The sequence below is a fragment of the Panthera uncia genome (assembly GCF_023721935.1).
Source record: "Panthera uncia isolate 11264 chromosome E2 unlocalized genomic scaffold, Puncia_PCG_1.0 HiC_scaffold_19, whole genome shotgun sequence".
NCBI classification, from domain to species: Eukaryota; Metazoa; Chordata; class Mammalia; order Carnivora; family Felidae; genus Panthera; species Panthera uncia.
Window position 1 is genome coordinate 9738313 of NW_026057588.1, and position 7475 is coordinate 9745787.

General features: G+C 53.8%; 1 long non-coding RNA gene across 5 annotated transcripts; it reads right to left on the reverse strand.

Moving 5' to 3' along the window:
- Positions 1 to 2102: 2102 nt before the first annotated feature.
- On the reverse strand, positions 2103 to 5783 carry LOC125915335 (uncharacterized). Of its 5 annotated transcripts, none has more exons than XR_007455638.1 (4): positions 5517 to 5783; positions 4681 to 4939; positions 3363 to 3424; positions 2103 to 2265 (listed from the first exon to the last, which is right to left on the reverse strand). It is a non-coding gene; the product is annotated as an uncharacterized LOC125915335 (long non-coding RNA). The 5 variants fall into 5 exon arrangements; XR_007455640.1 differs by having other exon boundaries at positions 2103 to 2231; positions 4674 to 4939; XR_007455637.1 differs by having other exon boundaries at positions 2103 to 2231; positions 4667 to 4939.
- Positions 5784 to 7475: the final 1692 nt, after the last annotated feature.

Here is a 7475-nt window from a genome sequence, read left to right on the forward strand (position 1 = left end):
CACACAGGAAGCCATCAGCACAGAGGGGGACATCGGGACCTTCCCTGAGCCATGGAACTCCATGCTGCCTCATGAGTGACAGGTGTCAGCCTCTGACTTTTGTCCTTAGTGCCTCTGCTCTCTCTCTGATGGCTTCCTGTCCGCCTCCCCGGGGTCTCCCCGTCCATGGTCTGCGCCCCTCTCGCGGCTGCCCTGCCGAGGCCAGACCCTGACGCTGCTAATCCCATGCTTTTCTCTCTCCTCCCTCCCCTCCCCACCTGCACCTTTGTCCTTAGCCCGCTGCGTTCATTTCCTGGGGCTGCTGTGACGAATCACCCCACACCGAGCAGCTTAAAACAACATGTATGAATTCTCTTACCGTTCTGGGGCACAGAAGTCTGACGCGGGTCACAGGGGGTTTATTTTAGCTGTTGGCCTGGCCGTGTTCCTTCTGGAGGCCCCAGGGGAGAACGCACCTCCCGACCTCTTCCAGCCTCCAGAGGCTCGCCTGCCTTCCTGGGCCGGCGGTCCCTCCACCTGCAGGGAAGCATCTTCCTCTCCTGTCCCACCTCTGCTTCTCTCCTTCCCCCCCACCTTGCACCCCTCTTCCCTTGTATTAGTTTTCTAGGACCGCTGTAACCGAGCGTCCCAAACAGGGTGGCTTGAGACAACAGAAGGGTATTGTCTCATGGTTCTGGAGGCTAGAGGTTCAAAACTGAGCCCTTCCTTGCCTCTTCCAGCTTCTGGGGGTGGCCTTGGCGGTCCCTGGCTCGTGGCTCCCGTTGTGTTGCAAGTGGAACCACCCACCCAGATAACCCAGAAGATTCTCCCCGTCTCCACAACTTTTACCGATCTTATCTTTTTATTTAAAAATGTTTAATGTTGGGGCGCCTGGGTGGCGCAGTCGGTTAAGCGTCCGACTTCAGCCAGGTCACGATCTCGCGGTCCGTGAGTTCGAGCCCCGCGTCGGGCTCTGGGCTGACGGCTCGGAGCCTGGAGCCTGTTTCCGATTCTGTGTCTCCCTCTCTCTCTGACCCTCCCCCGTTCATGCTCTGTCTCTCTCTGTCCCAAAAATAAATAAAAAACGTTGGAAAAAAAAATAAAAATGTTTAATGTTAATTTTTGTGAGAGAGATAGAGAGACAGAGTGCGGGCAGGGGAGGGGCAGAGAGAGAGGGAGACACAGAATCTGAAGCAGGCTGTCCAGACTCTGAGCTGTCAGCACAGAGTCTGAGGTGGAGCTCGAACTCACAAACAGTGAGAGCATGACCTGAGCCAAAGTCGGATGCTTAACCCACTGAGCCACCCAGGCGCTTCTTATCTTATCTTATCTTATCTTATCTTATCTTATCTCATCTCATCTCATCTCATCTCATCTCATCTCATCCTATCCTATCTTATCTTATCTTATCTCATCTTATCTCATCTCATCTCATCTCATCTCATCCTGAGATCAAGACCTGAGCTGAGATCAAGAGTTGGACGCTTAAGCCACTGAGCCACCCAGGCGCCCCCACAACCTTAATTTAAACATAGCCACACATTCCTTTCTGCCATGGAGGGTAACATTCATGGGTCCCAGGGATTAGGATGTAGGTATTTCTCGGGGGTCAGGATTCTGCGAACCATACAGCCCTCTCTCCGAGCTCTAGGCTTGGGTGGCCGAAGGCCTCCTGGATGCCCCCTCCCTGGATGCTCAATGCGTTATTTTTAGTATAAGTATATCCCAAGGGTTGCATGGGATATACTTATACTTTATACCAAAAGAAATTTTTGTTTTTCAAAATTCAAATTTAGCTAGTCATCCTGTGTTTTTTCTGGCAACGCAACTACGAAGTTAAAATTGTTATGGGGCGCCTGGGTGGCTCAGTCGGTCAAGCGCCCAACTCCCGATTTCGGCTCGGGTCACGATCTCACGGCGGTGAGATCGAGCCCCCAGTCGGGTTCCACGCTGAGCGTGGCGCCTGCTTGGGATTCTCTCTCCCTCCCTCCCTGCCACTGTTCCTGTGTGCATGCTCTCTCTCTCTCTCTCTCTCTCTCTCTCAAAAAAAAATTTGTTAGAAATAAAACTTCCCGTCTTGTCACGTCCCCTGCCGTTCGCCATCCCTTCCCACCAGATGGAGCCCTGGTCACATTGATTATCACCTTAGCCTGTCTCCTTAGGAGAGGCGACCTCTAGCATGGCCTCCTGGTATTCGCACGATCCTGGGGTCTATGCCCCTGTGAGTGTAGGCTGGTCCTGGTGACAGGCTTCTAACAAATAAATGGCGAAAGGGACGCGATGCCCCTTCAGGGATTAGGTTACAAAAAGACTGACTTCTGTCCTGGCCACACTCCCTGTCTTGCGGGGCCTGGCTGTCATATTGGAAGCTGCCGGATGGACAGGCCCTCGGGCGGGGACTCATGTCTGTCCCCAACAGCCTGCGAGCCCCTGAGGCCTGCCCACGGCCAGGTGAGTGAGTTTGGAAGCAGTCTTCTGCCTTGAGATGACAGCAGCCTTTAAAAAAATTTTTTTTTTAAATGTTTATTTATTTTTAGAAGGGGGGCGGGTAGGGGCACAGAGAGAGGGAGACACAGAATCGGAAGCAGGCTCCAGGCTCCGAGCCGTCAGCACAGAGTCCGACACGGGCCTCAAACCCACGGACCGCGAGATCACGACCCGAGCCGAAGTCGGACGCTTCACCAGCCCAGCCACCGGGCACCCCAGCCAAGTCCTCAGCTCCGTCCCTCCTACAGGAACGCCCTTGACATTGGACACATCAGGATGAGTGGGAGAAACACTGTTCCGCAGAAACTTCGCTTCTGACGGAAGGAACGATCAGAGGAAGGGTGGCTATTTTGGGGTCCAGAAACAACAAATCTAGAAGAGCCTTGGGCTCTTATTTCAACGTGCTCGTGGAAGGGAAGTGATCCTTTCCTGATGTGATGGAGAAGACCCACGACGATTTATTCTCACCTTCTTGAAGCCGATTCTTCCCCCCCCCCGGAAGCTGATTCTGTAGATGGATTTTATGATGCAAAATAGTATCTCTCGCACTGCCACTGCGGGAGACAAAGAATATCTCCATCTCTCTCTCTCTTTCTCTCTCAATGTTTAAAAATTATTTTTGCAGTGGGCATGAGGTCACGTCAGTCACCGATAGTGTTGATTGGCTGATCTAACAGCCACTAATAACTCCTCTCCCATTTACCACCTCATACTAAAGTGGTGAAAAAAGCCAGCTCTCCTTTTTCCTAGACTCCTTTGTAGGGGCAGGTAGGCAGTGACCCAGTTCTGGCCAATGAGTGCGCTGGCCGCTTTTGGGAAATAGGTTTGTGACTGGATAAAAGAGGAGATGCAGGATAGGAGAGGGCTGTCACCACCCCACCTATCCATTTTTTTACCTGTTGTGGGAGAAGGTGATGTCCGGAGCTCAGCAGCCATGTTGTGACCATGAGGCAATAAACTGGAAGGCAAAGAGCAACAATTGGAAGAATAGAACAATTCTGGGTTCTCAATAGCATACTTGACCTGCTAATTAAACCCAGAAGCCTCTTTCCTCCAAAGCTGTAATTGAGAAACTAAGAAATATCTTTATATCTTTGTGCCTGCTATCAGTTTGGTTTTCTCTGATTTGTAACCAAAACATCCCTAGCTGACCCGTGCTCACACTCGAGCAGGGCTCCCAAACTCAGATATCCATAGAGAGACCAGGCAGCTGATGTGAGGGAGAGAAGTGGGCCGAACAGGGACTCTAGGCGCCTCTAGATTTTGTTCAAGTAGAAGACAGAACTTTGGGGGTGCCTGGGTGGCTCAGTCGGTTAAGCGTCTGACTTTAGCTCAGGTCACGATCTCCCTGTTTGTGAGTTTGAGCCCTACTTTGGCCTCTGCACTGTCAGCACAGAGCCCACTTTGGATCCTCGGCCTTCCTCTCTCTCTGTTCCTCCCCACTTGTGCGCATTCTCTCTCTCTCTCTAAAAAATAAACATTGAAAGAAAGAAGGAAAGAAAGAAAGAAGGGAAGAAGGAAAGAAAGAAGGAAAGGAAGAAAGAAAGAAGGAAAGAAGGAGAGAAAGAAAGAAAGAAAGAAAGAAAGAAAGAAAAAGAAAAAAGGAAAGGAGAGAAAGAAAGAAAGAAAGAAAGAAAGAAAGAAAGAAAGAAAGAGCTTTTTTGACCTTAATCAGCCTCACCCTGGTCAGGGGGTAGTCAAGCGACTCAGTACTGGCTAAAGGTATATAAAAGGAGGTCTGCTGAGGAATTCTGGGAGAAGGTGTTCCCACCCTTAACAAAGAGAAATTTCCTGCTTTCTGCGGTCCCCTGCGTCCTGTCTTTGAACATGGTGTGTGATGTGATGTCTGGAGCTGCGGCAGCTATCTTGTGACTCTCCTCTTGTGAGGAGAGGCCAGGAGAATCACAGACTCTGAAACTGACATTGTTGGGCTGCTAATTCAAACCCCAGCAACTTCCACTGCTTGACTTTCTTGCCTGTGTGTGAGCCACTATATGCTGAAGATTCTGTGGCTTGTCCCAGAAAATCTCCTTAATGGTGCACTGGGCTCCCTTTTTTGCCCTGTAATGATTCTCTGCTGTAATTTCACTGCCTGTCTCACTGTTCCCTAGATCTAGACAGGGCAGAAACTGCAGATTCCTGCACAGGCAGAAGGTGCTTTCCAGAAAAGAAGGAATTTGCCCGTGAGGCCATTACAGACCTTTTACCTCTTACCCCCAAGCCAAATCCTAATGCAGGAGCCCGCGCTGGGATGGAGAATTGGAGAAAATCAGCTAGCCCGTTGCTTTTGCAGGAACTTCTGAGGGAGCCACGTGTCCCCCGCTGCATGTGTGGTTTTCATTTTCATGAGTTAGGCAGAAGATGAACCAGGAATGGTCAGGATCTCTGTGCTGCTTTCATACTTTGCCCACACACTCTCGGATGCTCTTCCCTTCCAGAGGTGGAGCTTACGTCTACTCCCGGTGAGTGAGGTCTGGACACAGAGGCTCACTTTCAACAAACGGAAAATGGCAGGAGTGGCTGCGTGTGGCTTCTGAGGCATTGTATGAGAAGGCATCGAGGCCTCCGTGCTCTCCCTCTGCCAACGCTCGTTCTGGGGGAAGCCGACTGCCGCGTCAGTCCCACGGGGAGGCCTACGTGAGGAGAGGCACTGGCTGTCCAGCCAACAGCCACGGGAGTGAGCCACCTGGGAAGCACTCCCTCCGGCCCCGTACGAGCCTTCGGATGACAGCGGCCCCAAGCCGACATCCTGATTGCACATTCAGGACAGACCTCGAGCCAGAAGCACCCAGAGGCAGCTCCCAGATTCCTGACCCTCAGAAAATGTGAGATAGGAACCCACATTGTTGTTTTACGGTGCTAGGCTTGGGGACAATTTCCAACCCAGCAATAGGTGACCCGTACAGACTCTTCGTGGTTCCCCGTCCTGGTTCCGGGGAATATGCTGTTAATTTCTTCGGAGCAGTATCACTTAGGGGGATAGAGAATCTGTCATCCTCCTTGTTTTATGATTTTCCCTTCATCCCTAATCATGTCCAAAGATTCCATACCTGTGGTTCATGAATGCTGCAGCAACAGAACGCGGAATTGGAGTCGGTGGTGGCTGAAGAAGCCATAAAGCCCACCGAGGAACCTTGGCATTGATAGGACGGATCCGAGACACGTGACTCCCTGCGTGGCCTTCACCCACAGTGAATACAGTGGGGGCCCAGACCCCAAAAGAGGGGGCCGGGGAGGAGAAGAGGAGGTGCCCCGCCCCCACTGCAAGTCCTGGGACCACAGCTGGAGAAAGAGAGAGAAGGAGGATGGAGTTTGAAACAGAATTGGATGGGGGTGCCTGGGAGGCTCAGTCAGTCGAGCGGCCGGCTTCGGCTCAGGTCACGATCTCGCGGTTCGGGAGTTCGAGCCCCGCCTGGGGCTCTGTGCCGATGGCTCGGAGCCTGGAGCCTGCTTCGGATTCTGTGTCTCCCTCTCTCTCTGCCCCTCCCCCGCTTACACACACACACACACACACACACACACACACACACACTCTCCCTCTCTCGAAAATTAAATGAATGTCAAAAAAAATTTTTTCATTTTAAAAAATAAACAGGATTGGGGGGACTGTTCTCCCACCAAATGTGATTGGGCTGGGCCCAAGAAGCCATTGAGGGATGGGAAAGGAAGACTGTAGGTGGTCCATACAGGTGCGGACACAAAATGAAAAGGTTTCGTGTCTCCCCACTCTGCACCCACTCGATTTCAGAGCTCTCAGTGACATCAGTGTGTACAGCCTGGAGCTGGGGAAGCCCATTTCCAACCCGCTTCCTCGGCCGGTCCCTGTTGGGGAGGGGACCAGGTCTTTCTGCTCTCTCTCCTTCGTCCAGAGAAGACGGCTGCAGGCAGAAATGACACAAAAATACTTAAAACACATATGGCCAGCACCCAGAGGGTCGCTGGCTAGAATCCCTGCTAGAGCACAGACCAAGGACCAGGGGGCCAAGTGGGTTATCAGCCTTGAACGTGGGGGCCTCTTATCTCCAAATTACAAATGCGTCCCTGCTCTGGGCTTGAGAAGCCTGGGTGTGGACAAGGCTTGTACTGGGTGAGGCGACCCGGGGCGGGGAGTGGTGGGTGTGTGGGGGGGAAACAGGCTGCAGATCGGTGACAGGGCAGTCCCAGGGTGGTGGCCCAACCTCAGACACTCCCCTCCCCCTTCGTCCAGAGCACATTGAGGCCAGACCAGAAGGCTCCATTCACTTTCCTGAGGGGCCCCAGGGGACAGGGGCTCCAGGAGAGGAGCCCAGAGATGCTCCGCCCTCCTGCCCCGCCCCCAGGTGGCTGCAGAGGCCACTCAGACCAGGGCCATCGCCCCCTGGGAGGACGGGCTTCCTCCCCAGCCCCAGGGCATCCTGACTGCTGCCAGGTGATCTCAGTCACCGTCCCTTGGAGGTCCCTGCAGCCCTGAGGGAGACTCCTGGCACAACTGAAGCATTCTGGTGTCCCGAGGTGGGGGTAGGACAGTGCAGTCCGGCCGTGGGGACACCCTCAGGCCCCGAGCCTTCCTTGAGACGTGGAGGGAGGGCCCTCCTGGCACGATGGGCCCGTCACCGCCTGGGGACGGGAACTCTGGCCCAGGCACACACGCAGCCCCAGGACGAGGGGACGAGAAACAGCAGCCAGCCCAGAACCAGGGTCCACTTCCCCACCCAGACACCGCCGGGCACCGAAGCAGCTACGCGGGGACAGCAGGTGCTGACTGGACAGCACGGAGCCAAGAGCCTGGGGGATCAGGGCTGGGCTGCAGCTCCCTCCTGGGGACATTCCGTCCTCTCAACACAAGACCCTGGGCGGCTCCTGCACTGGCTGGACTGGCCCTGCCCCCTCAGGTGCCCCCTCAGGGTCCTTCCCGTGTTTAATTCACTCAGAGAGAGAAACGGGGACCCTTCATCCTCTTAAGCCGGGGCTGCAAAGCCAGCACCTAGGGGTCGGTCAGCCCACGGGACCCGAGGAAGGGGACAGCTGTA